Source organism: Pogona vitticeps, chromosome 3, assembly GCF_051106095.1.
Source record: "Pogona vitticeps strain Pit_001003342236 chromosome 3, PviZW2.1, whole genome shotgun sequence".
NCBI lineage: Eukaryota > Metazoa > Chordata > Lepidosauria > Squamata > Agamidae > Pogona > Pogona vitticeps.
The window spans coordinates 262,722,102-262,741,214 of NC_135785.1; positions in this window are offsets into that span (position 1 = coordinate 262,722,102).

Below are 19,113 nucleotides of genomic sequence, written 5' to 3' on the forward strand. Positions count from 1 at the left end.
CAAAAGGGGCTGGAAACGATAGCTGTGGGTGCCCTGGGGAGGAGGAAAGCAGTGCGGAAGGGGTATGTGTGCAGTTCCACATCTTTGAAGGAGACTTGTTTCTGATACATTGATGATATATATACACGGGGCTAAATTGCCCCTTGAAGCAAGAGAGAACATAAAAGGGTGCCATGGCATAGCCGGCCATAATGATTCAAATACGAGGAAATAAAACAATACAGCGAAAAGTTCTTGGGACGTTCATCTTAGGATATAAACCAAGTCACCACAATTCAGTACAACAGAGGTATGGAAAGGATCGGACGAACTCGGAACACATTTCCCTTGTGTGACCAGGGCCGAAACAGCACATGAGGAACGGATTTAAGCCAGCTTGCTGCAGGCAGAGGGAGAGAGCCAGCGTGGGTGGGTGGATGGTACACAGAGCCCCCCCCCCCCCCCCACTGTAGAGATCCATCTTCTCTCACAAGGTCTCGCTCCATATGCGGCAACAGTGAGATGCCACAGCTCTGCAGCTTCCTTAGAGGTGTGGGTTGGTTTTCTTTGGGGCTGGAAAGAGACCAGACGCGCATCCCGGCGGACATGCACCGCAGCACCCCAGCTGACCCTGCCTTGATTGGCAAAGGGAGCCAAGCCCCGAAGAGGGCCTTGGTTTTTCTCTTGCGGGTTCGGCGTCTGTATATTTAGCAGCCCTGCATTGCACGCTCACTCTCTCGCTCTCTCTCCCCCTTTCTCTCTGCTTGGCATCCTCTGCTTGGGTCTTGGGCTGCCCACGGCCATTAGGAAAATGGCTGGCTGGCTGGGTTCAATTCCACCTTGCTGCTGCTCAACCCCTCCTGCAAGCGATGTGGAGGACGAGAAGCTCTCTGCCTGACCATCAGCCTTCCTTGCCTGCCTGCCGTGCCAAAGGGGATCCCGGGAGGAGGCCGGAGAAGGCCGCCGAGAAATCGGTGGGCGAGCAATCGAACGAGGCCCGTGGGGATTTGCCATCTCATCTCAAGGGCTTTGGGGGCGATGGAGCTGCAGAGAGGCTACGACCAAAGCAAAAAAAAATGTCTTTAAATAAATGAATTGCATGCCCTCGGGTGTGCTGAGTTTTAATTGCTTTGATCATTGCAATTTGAAGGGTGGCGTGGCTCTGTGTGGTTTTAATATTTTCCAAAGGACTGATCTGCTTTTCAGAACACTGGTTAGCCCTCTCGAGCAACGTGCTGTTTGGTGGGAAAGCAGATTACAAACATTCTAAGTAAATCTAAAAAATAAAAATAAATAAATAAAGCAGCCTTCAGAACTAACTGCTGGATAGCTCAGGGGTTGCGGTCTCAGGCTGTGGAGCCAGAGGTCAAGATTCAGTTCTCCCACTGAGCTTCCTTGACCGGGGTGGGCTCAGAGGATCCATAAGGTCCCTTCCAGCTCTGCAGTTCGAAGATGATGAGGAATTGACAAGGGAAAACAAAATCAGCTAGGTACAACTCAGTGTGGTAGAAGAGCAATGTACAAGATAGAGCAACAGCCGCCTAGAATGGTCGTATAGACCAGATGGGCGGGATACAAATCAAACAAACAAACAAACAGGACTCCACTTAACCGTTCATTCATTTGACTAACATCCCAGGATTCTCACATGAACAGGAAGAGACTCACTCAAGGCAGCTCGCTTTAAGAAAAAAAAAACTGAAATAGGTGGATGCAAATAGAAGCATGTACAGATCTTAAGAAAACAACCACAGAATAAATGTTACAGTGCACATATAAGTATTGCACACTTTACTGAGTTTTAAAGCAAGTGGATATGCAAACTGAAGCAAGACGCTTACTTATTAGGGCTTATTTTCAGGGGATGTTTTATTTTTGTCATGTACAAAAAATCTATGTTTATTCAAATACAGTCCTGTCCTCTTCTTCTGGTTGCTGCACAAGGGTGGAGGGTGGGGTTTCATTTCACAGGGGTTATTTTTGGGGTAGGGCTTTATACAGTATTACGAGCATCCTGGAAAATCCTACTAGGGCTTATTTTCAGGTTATGTTTTATTTTCGGGGAAACAGGGTATATATTTACTGTAAGCTCTCTGCCAGACTACATCAGTTTTAGGTGCAAAAAAAAAAAAAAAGAGGAATTTAAGCAAATAAAGCTTTGAAATCAACTAGCTGTTGAAGTGGAAATGTACCCCTCGATTTTCTAACTATAGGTAAATCTGTTTGTGTATGTCTGTATGCGTGTAAGAGAGGCTGAAAGAGAAAGAGAGAGAGGTCAGCAAGGAAAGAGGAACACAAAGACACACGTGTTGTTTATGTCCATCTTTCTGGGTTGCTCCAGATTTTAAATAGAAATCTGGGTCACTCCCAAAGGGAACAAACTGTGAGGTCTCTCACTTGCTGGTTTATTTATTTATAAGAAGAAAGTTATTCTCACTGAGTTAACTTTTCTAGCCGGGGGAAAAGTCTTAGATAGCTCAGTGGTTTAGGCATATCTGGCTGGGGAGCAAAAAATTGGGAGTTTGATTCCACCCCCTGGGCCTCCTTGAGAGGGGGTGAACCCGATGATCCATTGGCAGACCTAAGGTTATTATTATTATTAAATTACCCCATCCAGACCAGCTTTCTGGTTTAACACTCTGCATCTATTTAAAAAAAGAGGAAAAGGCTGCAGGAGAAGAAAACTCCATAGGAGGGTACACGTTAAGATGCCGAAACTTTGGCTTCATTTCCATGAGATCTTCGGCTGAGTCTAAACCTACGGAGAGCTGTTGGGGGTCAATAAAGGCACTAATTCAGCTAAATAGACGAATGGTTTGAATCGGTATAAAGCAGCTCCCTAGTCTGTGAGCCATTGGGCATTCACAGCGCAAGAGACATGGACTTCATCCAGCAGGAGAGGACCAGAAGGAGGACTTTAGTGTGTCGCACGGGGGTGCGGGTGGGTAGAGATTAATTTGGAAGTGCTGCGGCTCTTCATAGCAGCCCATGTGATTAGCTCCTTTGAAGGAGAGGCCAGAAACGGAGGCTGCTGGATCTGTCCATAATCAGCCAGTGAGGAGCAAGTATTTTGTCAAGCCAGTGGCTCTTGATTGCCTATACAGTACCAAATGATCCTGAAATACTTTTCACGACAACGAGGAGAAGCAGGCTACGATATACTAATCCGGGTGGGTGGAAGGAAGGAATCTTCTCTCCTAGCTACGATGCCAATTATAGCTGAGTTCAGAAGGGAACATAAACCTGATGGGGTAGCAGATAATAGATAATAGTTAAGAGATGGACTCTTCTGCTGTTTGGATTACGAATCCCATACTTCTTCACTCTGAGAGTTCTACCTGACAGATACCTGGACGTGGCTCACCTGGGAGAAAGGCCTAAACTGGAAGATGTACCTAGGCCTAGCTTCCTGTGCAGAGAGAAAGCTCCCAGGTAGCACTGGGGCAGGAAACAGGAAGTTTGAGCAGAACTAGGCTCAGCTCAGCCTCACAGCCTTTCAGTCGAGGCCTTTCTCCCTGGAGAGCCGCAATTATTTATTTATTTATTTATTTATTTATTTATTTATTTATTTATTTATTTATTTATTTATTTATTTATTTATTTATTTATTTATTTAAATATCACGCCCATTTAGACAACGTCTACTCTGTTTGCCAAGGAGAGCTTCCAGAATGGAGGAATGTCGAGTTCATACAACGAAAAATCTGAAAACCCCATAAAAGCCGTTCCCACAGATATAAATACTATCCAACAAACACCAACAGAGCATGGACAGAGTTCCGACCCCTGTCCTCTGAAGATGCCGGCCACAGAGACTGGCGAAACGTCAGGAAGAACAACCTTCAGAACACGGCCAAAGAGCTCGAAAAACCCACAACAACAACCCATATGTAGTCATAGTCCCTGTAGCTCAGACCTTCAACGTTATATGTGTCTGGTTCGACTACACTAATACTGTAGTGTTATACAAGGGATTGTTCTGTAGAGTTTGTACGATTCTCTGTTTTTTACCTGCACAAATGTGAAAAAATGCAGCCCCTTTATTTTGTTGTTGTTTAGTCGTTAAGTCATGTCCGACTCTTTGTGACCCCATGGACCAGAGCACTCCTGTCTTCCACTGCCTCCCGGAGTGCCCCTTTATTAGACCACTAAAAAAATCAAACATTTAACACAACCTTTCGTGGATTAAATATCCCTTGTGTGTTTCTAAAACAAAATAACCCACATTTTTATTTTACCCTTTCTTCTACCGTCACCTTGTTTGTCTGTGAAATTCCCTATAAAGTACAAACACATACAGACATATTGAGGGAACATAGTAGTGAATCAGAATTGCTGCTATTTCGCATCTATTTTTAAAAATATTTTTTTGTCTGTGCTGAAGTGATTTAACACTAAGTTAATATATCAATGTAGCAATAAGGTAATCTAGCGCTAAACGTGGTAGTTTGTTTTTAAAAAAACTTCAGGATGACTAGGGAAGAGAATCTGAGAGGTTCCTCTTGCTTGGGGTTCCTGCTGTTCAAAAAATCATAGAATAAGACTGATTCAAAGTGGCCTTTGTGTCATGTGAACAATAGGGAAAAAAAATGCAAATTCTCCATTTTGCATCTGCAGCAAATCCCACCGTGTTTGACCATGTAACTACAACCAATGTGAGCTGCTCACCTGGAGGCACCCCAGAGTACAACGGTTACTGCAAGCAGAACAAAGCTGTGCAGAACATGGGGGTCCACCTCCAGAGAATACACCAAACATGCATTGAGCATTAATAGCAACTCTTAAATGATCATTTGGCACTGAGATCAAATGACATTACAGGAAAGACGGTTTTCTTTCCTGTGTGTGGAGCACTTTCTTTTCTGAAGAACAGCATGATTAACATGTTGACCATCGCCACCCTTTCCTCCTCCTCCTCTTCCTCACCCTCATCTAGGTTAAGGACACCAAAGCAACCATCTGATTCACAAGCAAGACCAAAATTCTGGGTCCAATAAAGCTTGTATCGGCTCACTAAGCCAGTGATTCCCAACCTTGGATCTCCAGAGGTTCTTGGACTACAACTCCCAAAAATCCTGGCCAGCACGGCGAATTGCAGTCCAAGAACATCCGGGGGCCCAAGGTTGGGAAGCACAGCACAGCAATGCAATGACTAAGCAATGACGTTCGCCCATAAAGTCAGTTGTGGCTTTTGAGTTTGCAGCAGTTCCAGCCGGGCTGTTAATGGACGGGACCTGCCAGAGGTCATAAATTCATGGTGACTGCATAAGTCAGAAGCAAGTTGATAGCACCGGCAAGAACAAGCAAGGCCAACCCCCCTTCCAGGACTCTTTTTCATATGTGATATTCTAAGATTTCTGAGCAATTACAGAAGAAGAAGAAGAAATTAAGCAATCATGGCCAGAGATAACAGCCATTGTTCAGCCAGGCAGACTGGTCATAAGAAAGCAAGAGGAAGATGCCATCCTTTTTAATGCATTGATTGGATCCTGTTAATTTTCATCGGCAGCAGAAAGCCTTTGTGTTGACAGAGGGTGCATGCATCAGAAGTTCCAGGCAGCCACCCCCAGCTTCTTTTCAGCAGGTACTGCCTTTATTCAGAGGCTGCATACATCAAATGCTTTTAACCTTTCCATAATCGCTTGGGTTGAACTCCACATTTCCATGCCAACGGAGAGAACTGAGAGGACCTATCACTGTGAAATGTACCTCTCAAAACCAATTATAAGTTTTTGCTCTGCGTATATATATTTTTTCATCTAAAGCAGTGGGTCCCAACTTTTTTTGAGCCACAAACCCCATTTAGGATAACCAAGTAACCTGTGACCCCCGCCCCCACCACGTTGGCATAAAGAGGCAATTTTAATGGGGTAAAAAGTCACCCCTTTTCTTCCCACAAAGAGACTGTTTCTCATACATACACACCAGCTTTAATATTTGGCTCTGAAACGGCAAGGAAGAAATTATTTAACAAGGAAGAAATGATAGATCTTTGATGGCATTTCTTCAGCAGCTTGCTTTGTTTTATTTATTTATTAAATTTATACCCCACCTTTCTAAACCAAAGTCTGCTCTGGGTGGCTAACAATGATAGATAGAATAAAAACGATATACAGTGGTGCCTCGCATTACAATTGCCCCGTTTAACGACTAAACTGCATTATGATGAACAATGTTTCCTATGGGGGAATTTCGCTTTGGGATGATCTATCGACTAGATAGGCGGGATATAAATAAAATAAATAATAATAATAATAAATAATGATCGGTTCCCGATTCTTCGCAAAATGACGATTTTCCAACAGCTGATCGGCGGTTTCAAAATGGCCACCAGGTAAACAAAATGGCACCCCGCTATTTTCTGGGATGGATTCCTCGCTGCACAGGCAGCAAAAATGGCCACCCTATGGAGGATCTTCGCTGGACGGTGAGTTTACAGCCCTTTGGAACGCATTAAACAGGTTTTAATGCATTTCAATGGGTTTTTTCTTTTCGCATTACGTTTTCGTTCTACAAAAAGAATTAACGTCGTAATGTGAGGCACCACTGTAATAAAATAAAAAACTACAGTAGTAATATAGTTCAAGATGGGGGGAAATATTCAAGTGATGACAGAAGGGAAAGCCTGCCTAAAGAGCCAGGTCTTAAGTTTGCTCTTTTTGTTTTGTTTTGTTTTGTTTTATTTTATGTTATTATTTTATTTTAAAATATTTTTACCTCACCGTTCTCCTGGCAAAGGACCCCAGGGTCCTCAGTTACAAACAATGAAAGACAATATTTAAAAAGCTGAAAACGAGGAATATCCAGCGGTGGCGAACATCCTTAAAAGACGATATTTAAAACTACGAACAATGAACAAGCCGGCTGCTTACATCATGAACAGGCAACATTAAGGCAAAGAGAGATTTATTCCAGAATAAATGAGATGTAGCTTTCAGCGCAAACAAACAAACAGGGAAGGCAGAGCAAGCCTTGAATTTCGGTATGGGCAGATTACGTTCATCAAGTTTCCTGATATAGCTGGAAGGTCCTGCATGAGATGCAATCATGTGCTAACAACAGGCCAAGCTGTTAGCTGTCCTGCATATAATAGATCATCCATCGCAATCCCAGTGACACATTCCTGTTACTCAGAGGTTAGTCAGTCCTTGCCGGAGAAAAGTTGCTCACTTTCCAAAAATGTTCTCAATGAATAAGAGTTTGGTGCCCTCTCGTGGCTACTGGAGGCATGAAACCCCCAGGTCTGATGAAGTGTTGTCCACATTAAAAATATAAAAGCTCACATTAAAAATATATAAAAGTCTTTAAGGTGCCACCGCAGGTGTATCTTTTTATTTTTCACCTATAAGACCAACACAGCACCCCCTTTTGCAACGACAAGAAAGCTTGTGTTTACAGGACCGTACACAGAGGGTGATGATGAACGGCTCCATCTCAAACTGGCAATAGGTCACAAGGGGGGGGTACCCCTAGAACTCAGTCCTGGGCCCGGTGCTCTTCAACATTTTTATCAGTGACCTGGATCAGGGGATGCAGGGAACGCTAATCAAACCTGTGGATGACACAACATTGGGTGGAATAGCTAAAACCTTGGAAGATAAAAAACAAAATTCAAAATGATCCAGGTAGGCTTAAGCACTGGGTTGAAAACAACACAATTAAATTTAATAGGTATAAGTCAAAGTATAGCATCTAGGTAAAAGAAACCAAATGCACAGTTATAAGATTGGGGATACCTGGCCTAGCAATACTACAAGAAGGATCTTGGAATTGTCATTGATCACATATTGAATATGAGCATACAGCGTGATGTGGCTGCAAAAAAGGCCAATGCGATTTTAGGCTACATTAACAGAAAAATCGTCTCCAAATCTTACGAGGTACTAGTTCCCCTCTATTTGGCACGGGTTAGGCCTCATCTTGAGTACCATATCCAGTTTGGCCACCACATTTCAAGAAGGATGCCGACGAATTGGAACCAGTTCAGAGGAGAACAAAAAGGACGATCAGGAAGATGGAAACCAAGCCTTATGAGGCTTATGAGAGGAGGGGTAGCATCTGTTTTCAATCATCCCAGAGTGCAGGATGCGCAACAATGATCTCGAGTTAAAGGAGGCCAGATTTTGGCTGAATATCAGGAAAAACCTCCTTACTGTTAGAGCAGTACACCGATGGAACCAATGACCTTGACAGGTGGTGAATGCTCCAACACTTGGAGGCATTCAAGTGAGATTTAGACAGCTGCCTGGCAGATCTCTTTTGATCTGGATTCCTGCACAGAGCAGGGAGTTTGGACTGGATGACCTTAGAGGCCCCTTCCAACGTCATGATTGTATGATTACAGGGATAGGAAAGGCGATAGAAGTCCTAGTCCTAGCTAAGTTGAGAGGTCAGGAGCCGTGGTTATCCCTTTAATCTCTAGAGAACAAAGGGAATGTATCTCATCCTTGGAGGGACAAGAGAGAGGTGTAAGAAGGAAGGAAGTGACACCACGACCCTAAGCAGAGCAATCCAAGATTGAAAGAAGGTCACCACAGGTCATCACAGGTCCAGGACATAAGGTCTAGGTCATAAGAAGAGCCCGGCTGGATCCGGCCAAGGGCCCCTCTAGTCCAGCTCCTTGTATCTCACCGTGGCCCCACCAGATGCCTCTGGGAGCAGACGGGACAACTACAGACCTGTCTCCTGATACCCCTCTTCTCCTGCATCCGGCCTTTGGAGGTCCCTTCCTTCGAAGCCTGGAGATGATACATCCCCATCATGGCTTGTAACCTGCGATGGACTTTCCCCCTTTTTAAAGGCATCTGGGCCAGATGTCATTCCCACATCCTGTGGCAAGGAATTCCACAGACTAACAACACACTAGGTCAAGAAATATTTTCTTTGGTCTGTTCTCACTCTCCCAACCCTCCATTGGAGTGGATGTCCCCTGGTTCTGCGATTGCATGAGAGGGAAAAGAGCTTCCCTCTCTCCACTTTATATCCATTCTCTGCATAATTTTATATGGATCACTAAGGTCCCTCCCCTCAGGTGCCTTTTCTCTAGACTCAAGATCCTCACATGCTGTTACCTTTCCTCATAAGGGAGGTGCCCCAGCACAGTCCCCCTTTGAGTTGCTCTGTTTCTGCACCTTTTCCAGTTCCACTGTGTCTTTTCTGAGTTGTGACAACCCGAACTGTGTGCAATAGTCCAGGTGTGGCCTTACCAGCGTTTTGTACAAGGGCATTAGAAGGTTGGCTGTTTTGTCTTCAATCCCCTTCTCTCTCGCTCTCCTTTCACCCCTGCCAAGGGAACGTGTCTTTGTGAATGCAAGCTGGCTTGCACCCAGGCGTCTCCAACATCTGTGAAGCTACAGCCAAGTGCAGTGTGTATCCCAAAACATTTAGCAAGAAAAGTCAGGTTGTGCATGGCAGCGAGGCAAGGAATGAGTGTGCTAAAGGAAAAGATTTCAGAGGATTTACAACATGCAAAAATCACTGGAGAATGTAATAATAATAATAATAATTGTGTGTCATCAAGTTGATTCTGACTTAACGGCAATGTTTCTCAAAGTTTCCGAGGTAAACTCAGAAGTGGTTTCCCATCCCCTTCTTCTGGGGGGGGGGGTCCCTTAGGACCACCGTGCAGTTTGCCCAAGGCCACCCGGGCTGGCTCTTCTCCCGGGCGGCCCCATGGGGAATCAGACCCCCACTCTTTGGCTCTGCAGCTAGATACCTAAACCACTGAACTATCCAGCCAGCCACTGGAGGTGTGTCAGAAAAAGTGGGCTGTCATGCATGAAAGCTCCCTCTGAAAAAAATGTGTGAGTCTCAAAAAGGTGCCATAATGCTTGTTTTATTTTTGTCTTTGCTCAAAGAGAATGACACAGCTATCCTCTCTGAAGATATAAAAATCACTGCTTTTAACTGGAGTACCCAGTATGGTGTGATAGATAGAGCGTTCTCCCAGGACTCAGAAGAATGTGGTTCGAATTCTCGCTCAGTCACGGAAACTCAGCCGGTGCCTGGAACTGGTTAAACCATTCCTTAAATATCTCATTAGAGTCCTTATTAGTGACTAGGTGGGGCATAATGTAATGTTTCACTGAGGCTATACGAAACTACTTATACCAGAAAGATTTTGGATGTCTCTGAGAACCTAGACAGTGTGGTTGCTGACCTTGAGCCAGACATCCTGGGGAGTGAAGTCAAGTGGGCCTTAGAAAGCCTGGCTAACAACAAGGTCAGTGGAGGTGATGGCATTCCAGTTGAACTATTTAAAATCTTAAAAGGTGACGCTGTTAAGGTGCTACATTCAATATGCCAACAAACTCAACAGTGGCCAGAGGATTGGAAAAGATCAGTCTACATCCCAATCACAAAGAAGGGCAGTTCCAAAGAATGCTCCAACTACTGTACAATTGCACTCATTTCACATGCTAGCAAGGTTATGTTCAAAAAATCTTGCAAAGTAGGCTTCAGCAGTATGTGGACCGAGAACTCCCAGAAGCTGGATTTCGAAGGGGCAGAGGAACTAGAGACCAAATTGCTAACTTGCGCTGGATTATGGAGAAAGCCAGAGAGTTCCAGAAAAATATCTACTTCTGCTTCATTGACTACGCAAAAGCCTTTGACTGTGTGGACCACAGCAAACTATGGCAAGTCCTTAAAGAAATGGGAGTGCTTGACCACCTTATCTACCTCCTGAAAAACATACGTGGGAAAGGAAGCAACAGTTAGAACTGGATATGGAACAACTGATTGGTTCAAAATCGGGAAAGGAGTACAACAAGGCTGCATATTGTGGTCGAATAGACCAGATAGGTGGGGCATTAAATAAATAAATAAATAAATAAATAAATAAATAAATAAATGAATGAATGAATGAATGAATGAATGAATAAATGAATGAATAAATGAATGAATAAATAAATATTGTCCCCCTGCTTATTTAACTTATATGCAGAATACATCATGCGAGAGTGCAAAAAACGGTCTGAAGCTCAACATCAAAAAAACTAAGATCATGCCCACTGGACCCATCACCTCCTGGCAAATAGAAGGGGAAGATACGGAGGCAGTGACAGATTATACTTTCTTGGGCTCCATGATCACTGCAGATGGTGACAGCAGCCACAAAATTAAAAGACGGCTGCTTCTTGGGAGGAAAGTGATGACAAATCTTGACAGCATCTTAAAAAGCAGAGACATCACCTTGCCACCAAAGGTCCGCATAAGTCAAAGCTATGTATTTTCCAGTAGCAATGTATGGAAGTGAGAGCTGGACCATAAAGAGGGCTGACCACTGAAGAATTGATCCTTTTGAATTGTGGTGCTGGAGGCGACTCTTGAGAGTCCCATGGACTGCAAGGAGAGCAAACCTATCCATTCTGAAGGAAATCAACCCTGGATGCTCACTGGAAGGACAGATCCTGAAGCTGAGGCTCCAATCCATTGGCCATCTCATGAGAAGACTCCCTGGAAAAGACCCTGATGTTAGGAAAGTGTGAGGGCAAGAGGAGAAGGGTGAGATGGCTAGACAGGGTCATCGAAGCGACCAACATGACTTTGACCCAACTCTGGGAGGCAGTGGAAGACAGGAGGGCCTGGCGTGCTCTGGTCCGTGGGGTCACAAAGACTCGGACATAACTTAATGACTACACAACAACAACAAAAGCTTAGAAGTCATCCTTCTCTTTATGCTAAAGATCATCAACTGAAGCATGCAACACTTTTATTTATGATGCTGGGTGTGCCAGGAGCCAATCTATGTCTATTTCGTTATCAACCCCACCTCCCAAGCCTAAATCCTCGATTGACTCAATAGGGGGCACCCCTTACCTTCACTGTGTGATTTTCTCTTCTGAAATGTTCAGAGACATACTTAATTTCCAGAGAGAAGACTCCCTGGAAAAGACCCTGATGTTGGGAAAGAGTGAGGGCAAGGGAACAACAGAGGACGAGATGGATGGACAGGGTCATCGAAGCAACCGACATGAATTTGGTACCAAACTCCGGGAGGCAGTGAAAGACAGGAGGGCCCATGCTCTGGTCCATGGGGTCACAAAGAGTCGGACACGACTTAACGATTAAACAACAACATATGAGACTACAAAGGCAGCCTCCCCTAAAACGGCACCCTCCAGATGTTTTTAGGTTACAGCTCCCATAACTGCTAGGCACCAGTCAACGAGGCTCAGGGCAGTAGAGCAAAAACTTCCAGAAGGCACCAGACTTGGGGAAATTAACGCAACCCATTCACTGATGATGGCAGAAATGAATTTCAGAGCCTTGGTTCTAATTCTCCACCAGGTGGCGGTCCTGTACAGTATATTTAAACTGCATCCTATGAGGAAAAACAACTGGGCATGTTTAGCCTCCAGAGAAAAAGAAAGACTGAGGGGAGATAATATGATAGGATTTTTCAAATACTTTAAAGGGAGTCATACAGAGGAGGGGCAAGATCTGTTCTTGATCAACCCAGAGTATAGGAAGCATCATAATGGTCTCAAACTATAGGAAGCCCATTATATCAGCAAAAACTTCTTAACTGTTAAAGCAGTACGACAATGGAACCCATAACTTTTGAGAGGCAGTGAGTGCTCTCCAATGCTGAAGGCATTCAAGGGAAAATGGGACAACCCTCTGTCAGATCTGCTTTGTCTTGAGCAGAGAGTTGGACTCGATGGCCTCACAGGCCCCTTCCAGCTTCAGGACTCTGTGACTCTAGGGGTGCAAAAGAGACATCTAGTAATCCCCACCTGCCTCAATATTGGGACTCTGTCTGCACCTCTTACCACTTTTCTACGGGAAGGCTCAAAAATAGCATGTGATGCTCTGGAAAGGAACAGCAGTCTTCCTTTTTCATAGTTGCAAAGGTATGCGAGATAACTTTCTTGGGAGGATTTCAAATCCCAACCGCAGGTACTACGACCTGACTGGATGAAGGCAGAAACTGCAACTAAACAGACCAATAAAAGACCTGTGAATGGTTTCAGTTAACTTGGAAGAAGTTGTTCTCTCCTGGTTTGAGCATACATTAACGGAGAAAGATGTTGAAACCATGTTATGTGGCTGTCAAGACAACTTTGACTTAAGATGACCCTACTATGGTTTTCGTGGTGGCGCTGTGGGTTAAACCACAGAAGCCTCTGTGCTGTAAGGTCAGAAGACCAGCAGTCGTAAGATCGAATCCATGCGACAGGGTGAGCCCGTCACTTGTCCCAGCTCCTGCCAACCTAGCCGTTCCAAAGCATGTAAAAAGGCGAGTAGATAAATAGGTACCACCACAGTGGGAAGGTAACGGCGTTCCGTGTCTAAGTCGCGCTGGCCACGTGACTACGGAAGATTGTCTTCAAACAAAAACTCTAGCTGTATGGGTTGGAAACGGAGATGAGCACTGCCCCCTAGAGTTGGACACGAGGGGAACCTTTACCTTTTACTATGGTTTTCAATGTATGTTGAGTGGTTCTTCACCACTGCTACACCCAGTGGGTGTCCATGGCTGAGCAAGGATTTGAACCCATGCCTCCTAAGTTCTAGTACATCATGAGTTGTATCCTATTTCGTAGGTCTAACCAGTCTATTTATAGGATGGGTGGGGAAACTATGGCCAAATCCCAATTGGCCATGCTGGCTGAGTGGGTCTCAAAACCACTGATGAGCCCCACAGCATGCTTTATGGGCTCCAAGAACACCATCCCCATGAGGACCCAACAGAAGAGATGAAAACTCCATTGTCACTGTCACCTGAAGCATTTGTTGATGCTCCTGGCCCCAAGACCTGGCAGATGGAGCCCTTTTCAAAGGCCAGATCTTTAACGGCTCTACTCCGTCAGTTGAGAAGTGGTGCGCAAGTCACCTCCTTCATCATTAACCATCAATGAACTGCTGGATAGCTCATCGGTTGAGGCACCTGGCTTGGGGGGGGGGGCAGAGATTGGGAGTTCGATGCCCCGCTGGGCCTTCCTTGCAGGGGTTGGACTCGAAGATCCAGAGGGTCCCTTCCAGCTCTGCAGTTCCAAGATGACAGATTAGGTCTGCATGGATTTTATTGGACTCTTCATTAATTATGTGGGAAATGTCGTGGTTTTAGCTCTGACTGGCTGCTTTCAACATCATTGTTCAGAGAGGAAAATAAAAATTATAAGTTGTATGTAAACACACGGATACAGGCCAGTTACCTCAGAGGTAGCTTGCAAATAAAGCTCTCAAGGCTGAAGTTCTTCTTGGCAACGGGTGGCTTGTCGATTCCTTGCTTTACTCAGCATGCAATGGACATTGCCCTGTTCCGAGACACTCTTTGACAATAAGATGGGCTCTGATCGAGAACAACTCAGGAGAGTGTGAGGAAGGAGGAAAAACTCACAAACTTCCATTGCCGTCGTTTTGGGTGTACAAGACCAGCACACTTGATAGATACAAGACTGAATGTCCACTGCCTGTCTTAACTGAAGAGAAATTCCATTTTAAAAAGTCCCATTAGAAAATAGTTTTAATACTCAAAAAGGAATATTCAAGACCGTAGAACAGATATATTTCTTTCTTTTTTTTTTTTTTTGGAAACATTTTAATTGTTACCCAATGTTCTACATCTTACAGTAAATATCATACAGTTACAAACTCTTGGCTTAAATCAGTCATGGAGATCACTAATTGATCCTCAGAACAAAATAATGATAATACAGATTTACACTTCATATTCACAAGTTGAGTCTGTGGTGTTCTCGGACTTAAACTCTTTATTTTGCCCAATATTCAGTCACTAGATTTAAAACTTGGAAGACAATTAATTGATTTATCTCTTGCACGTGGTTCCCCCCCCCAATTCTTAATAAAACTTTAAAATCAATTCGTCATTGATTATTTTTTTTAAAAAAATTATAGAATGGCTCCCATTTCATCCCACACACCCAGTGGTATCTCACACCTCAGGAGCATGATTTCTGTCATGTGCTATAGAATCTGACACAAGAGGTGGGGCACCATGCCACGGACTGTAACAACAACAAGAACAACAACAACAAGAACAACAAGGGGTAGCCCCCCTTGACCCACAGGGAAGGGAAGGGAAATGTTTTCAAATTCTGCTCTCTGGGCAAAGAACCAAATTTCGGATTTAGACAAGAGCCAGGTCGAGGAGGACCTGGTGAGAGAGAACAGAAGAGGGGGAGAAAACCTTGAGGGATATCAGCTGGGGGAAAATGAAGGTCAAGAGGTCTTGCATCATGTTGCCCCCACGGGGATTGAGAAGATCCCCATAGCACATGGCAGAGAAAAGGCTTCCAACGGTAAGACTTGTTTCTGCCCAGACACAGGAAAAACTTTCCCCAATTATTGTGCGTCATCGTAAGTCACCTTTGCTGCTTTTAAGTGCCAGTTCAAAGCCCCTAAAACACTAAGTGAGGATAGGCACAATCTTGTCTTCTCATTTTGGCAATGTCGCCAACCTAGCGGTTCGAAAGCATGCAAAATGCAAAAAATGCGAGTAGATAAATAGGTGCCACCTCAGTGGGAAGGTAAATGGTGTTCCGTGTCTAGTCGCGCTGGCCATGTGACCAGGGAGGATTGTCTGCGGACAAACGCTGGCTCTATGGGTTGGAAACGGAGATGATCACCACCGCCTAGAGTCGGACACAACTGGACAAATTGTCAAGGGGAACCTTTACAAAGGTCATACCAGAACGGTCCCATAATGCACAGGCCAGTAGATGATGGGAAATGCAACTTATTTATTTATTTAATTGGATTTTTACCCTGCCCATCTAGACCAAAGGTCTTCTCTGGGTGACCACTTGAATTTAATGGCTCTAAAGCCCATTCCTCCCCCTATGGGCTAACAATCTATCGCATGAAGCTGAATGGCACTGCTGGCCCCTTTCAGAATACCTTAAAATATTTTTAAAATATGACATAATCCTTTAGGGTCCTTATTGCTTCTTTCAACTGGTGGTTTGGTTTCCTTTTTCTCTCCATAAAAGGTATTTGTTAGTTTAAGATTTTGTTTGTCTGTCTCAGGTTTTTTTAAAAAGGCATATAAAAAGTACAAAGAAAGTCCCCACACACACACATACATACACCCTGCAAAAAAACCAAACAAACCCACAACTACCTATGGGATTAAAGTAAATGGGTTCACCTCTTTCAACATTTCGATGGCTCATAAACAGCATGGGAATGTCTACCACTGCCCAGTCCCGGAAGCCGCTCAGCAAGGGAGTGAATGCCTTCAACCCACGAAGATCTTCTGCGAGAAACCCACAATGGTGGCCTCGTGCGCATGGACAGGGTTGAACTTTTTAATACTATTCCTTTAAGACAAGGGACCCCTGGCAGATGGTGACTCTGCAGCAAATGCTCTGCCGTTATTGAGTCATCGAAGCAGCATCCCAACGACTTCCTTCCAATCAAGACTTTCGAAATAAGGGAAACCAGTCAAAAGCTGGAGCACAAAAAACTGCAGGCATCTCTCTCCTCTTTATGGGGTGGGCCACACCCATCGCTCTGGGAAGGGGCAACTTTCCCAGTGCCACTGGGTGGAAGAGCTCAGAGGAGAAGAGTGGGTGGGTTTTTTTAGAGGCATCTAGGCCCACAGAATAGATCCAGATGGCCCTGCGGTGTTGGTGCCACCAATGACCTCATCGGCATCCTTCCCGTTGCCAGGATCCCCTCAGGGAACCTGATGACAGATCCCTGTTTCAAAGCATCGTTGCCATACCTGCATCTGGCTTGGTCTTCTGAATCCCCATCTAGGAATCCCCATCTTCTGAATCCCCATCTAGCAGTGGGAAGCGATTGTGACCTGGCCTACTTAGGTTTTTGCTGGCCCTGGTGTTAAAAACAAACCAACCTTATGGGCACTTTTTTTCTTTTTTAATAAATAGGGGGGGCAGAGGGAGCACCACAACACTCCCTTCTTATCAAGGAAAGCCCACACACTTGTGTTCTGAAGTGCTTCCTGTAGCAGTTCAACCATAAAGTTCCTCTAGTGAAGAAGAATAAACATCAATCATTAAAAACGAAAATTTAAATAACACTTATGGTAAAAAGCGTCTTTTAAATTACATATTCGAACTGCAAAAAAAAAAAAAGACTAGGTTATTATGGTTCATAAAATACAGGAGCAAATACTCATACACACAGTTCAGTTTTCCTGGAGTCATGGCTGGGAGGCACCTCCGAGGTTCTTCACGGCATAGGTTTGGGCCAATACAGTGATTAATATGCATTCTTTCACTGACATGATTCTGTTTTTACTACCCCAAGTCTAGCTTTACAGCCTATGTGAGGATATCTGGGGAGGGGGGTGTCACAGTATCAGTGTGGGGTGTATCACAATGTTTTCTCTATTTCAGAATTCATTATGGGGTGTGGAGGGGAGAAGGAACATGAACCTATGTAAACAATGAAGGATTTTTGAAATGAGAAAAATATTGAAGATGATACAACGCCCGAGGGAAGCAGCACAAAGGGTTCGTCCCAAGGTGGTAACACAGTCCCATCTTTTCTGTTATCTGGCCAGACCTCAAACGCCCTCCGACGGGTCCGTGGCCTGTGACAAACTGCAGCCCCTCAATCCTTCTCCGGGTTCCTTTCCATCCTTCCCTCCCCCTCTTTTCCCCCCACAACTGCTTTCCAGTCACATGTAGAACTATATATACACCTATGTACAATCAGAGCTCCGAAGATTACTTGTATTATTCAACATTGGATCCCAATTACAACAAGCTGCCTTCCTCAATTCCTGCTGAGCCACTTCCGCGGGCGGACGGGGTGAGTGGGAACTGCCAGAAGGGTGAGAAACTCAAGAGGACGGCCAACATCAGTGAACCACGAAGGCCTGTTCCCTTCATAAACAGCCTCCGCAGAAGGAGTGCGCCGTAGAATCCCCAGAAGAGGCAGAATTTAGGAGGTCCCCTAGACCTTGTGCAGGTTGGCCTGTCCCAAGGAGCAGCCTTCAGGAAAGGCTTCGTGGCCACCGTTCTTGGGAGGCACCACCTGTCAAGAGCAGGGAGGTTGGGGTCCTCCTCCAACTGGACCATAAAGCCTGCCAAATCATGGCTTCTCAGCCTTATAGCTATTGGGGCCAATAAGGGCAAGAGCCAGTTTTACTGAGCACCACCGGGCTGCCGGTTCTGTACACGAAAAGGGCCTGCACACGTTGCTCCCGTGGTTGGCCACAACCAGAGAGAGGGCTGCCTTCTATCCTTACGAATCCATCTTCCTGCATTGATATGGCCCTTCTGTGGAAATGGGAATGACAAGGGCAGGATTACGGGGCAAGAATGAGCTAACCAAAATAATAATATTTTTTTTCCAGAACAGGGGCTCATTTCCCCTGTGCTGGTTTTCCGAACAAGGATCATAACAGTTTTCACCAGTCATCCCAAAGTGTGTGCAATTCCCTGGGCCTACGTATTCAACTAAAGAGCCACAATGACTAGAGTCAACATGATCTAAAGCTGGCTGGCTCCCCACGCCACAGCATGCTGTCGCTTGCGCATCTAAGTCCGCTTCCTTGCTTACCTCCCTGCCTTTCACTTCCTGGCACGTGCAGGAGCACATCCACCCTGCATCTGTGCTACTGAGATGTGATGGGCTCTTTCACCAAATGGCAGCCTCTATCCCCAGGCTGCCTCGTCCACTTCTAGCTACCTACAGCCTGTAAAACAGCTGGGGTCTGTTCCTCAACATCACCCAATGGAGTCGGAAGGCAGCACGCTGACTCTACCAGACCTAACCATGGCTGGCTGCAAACAGGCCAGGTAGCAATCTCTCAATGTAAAAGGCTAGAAAAGTACCAGAGGCTACCACTTCCACTCCATCTCGTCACTCCTTCTAGCAGTTCTGCCTTTTCTCTTTCATCTGGCCAAAAACTTCCTAGAGTGTTGCAAAGGAGCTCCTGACTAGAGGAAAGCGCTCCCAAGTGGATCTTTGACCAGGAACCACCAAACAGCAAACTCCACCGATAACAACACTTTACCAACAGCGTCCCAGGAACAAATGGAGCAAAGCAGTGGTTCTTCCCAATCAGGACCTCTCTAGGAATTTCTTTCCATCATCCCAAATCCAACCCCACAGGAACTTCTACGTTGCTCAACACCCTGCTTGCTTTGTCTTAATAACAACAGTAATAATAACTGTAGGTTGTCCAGC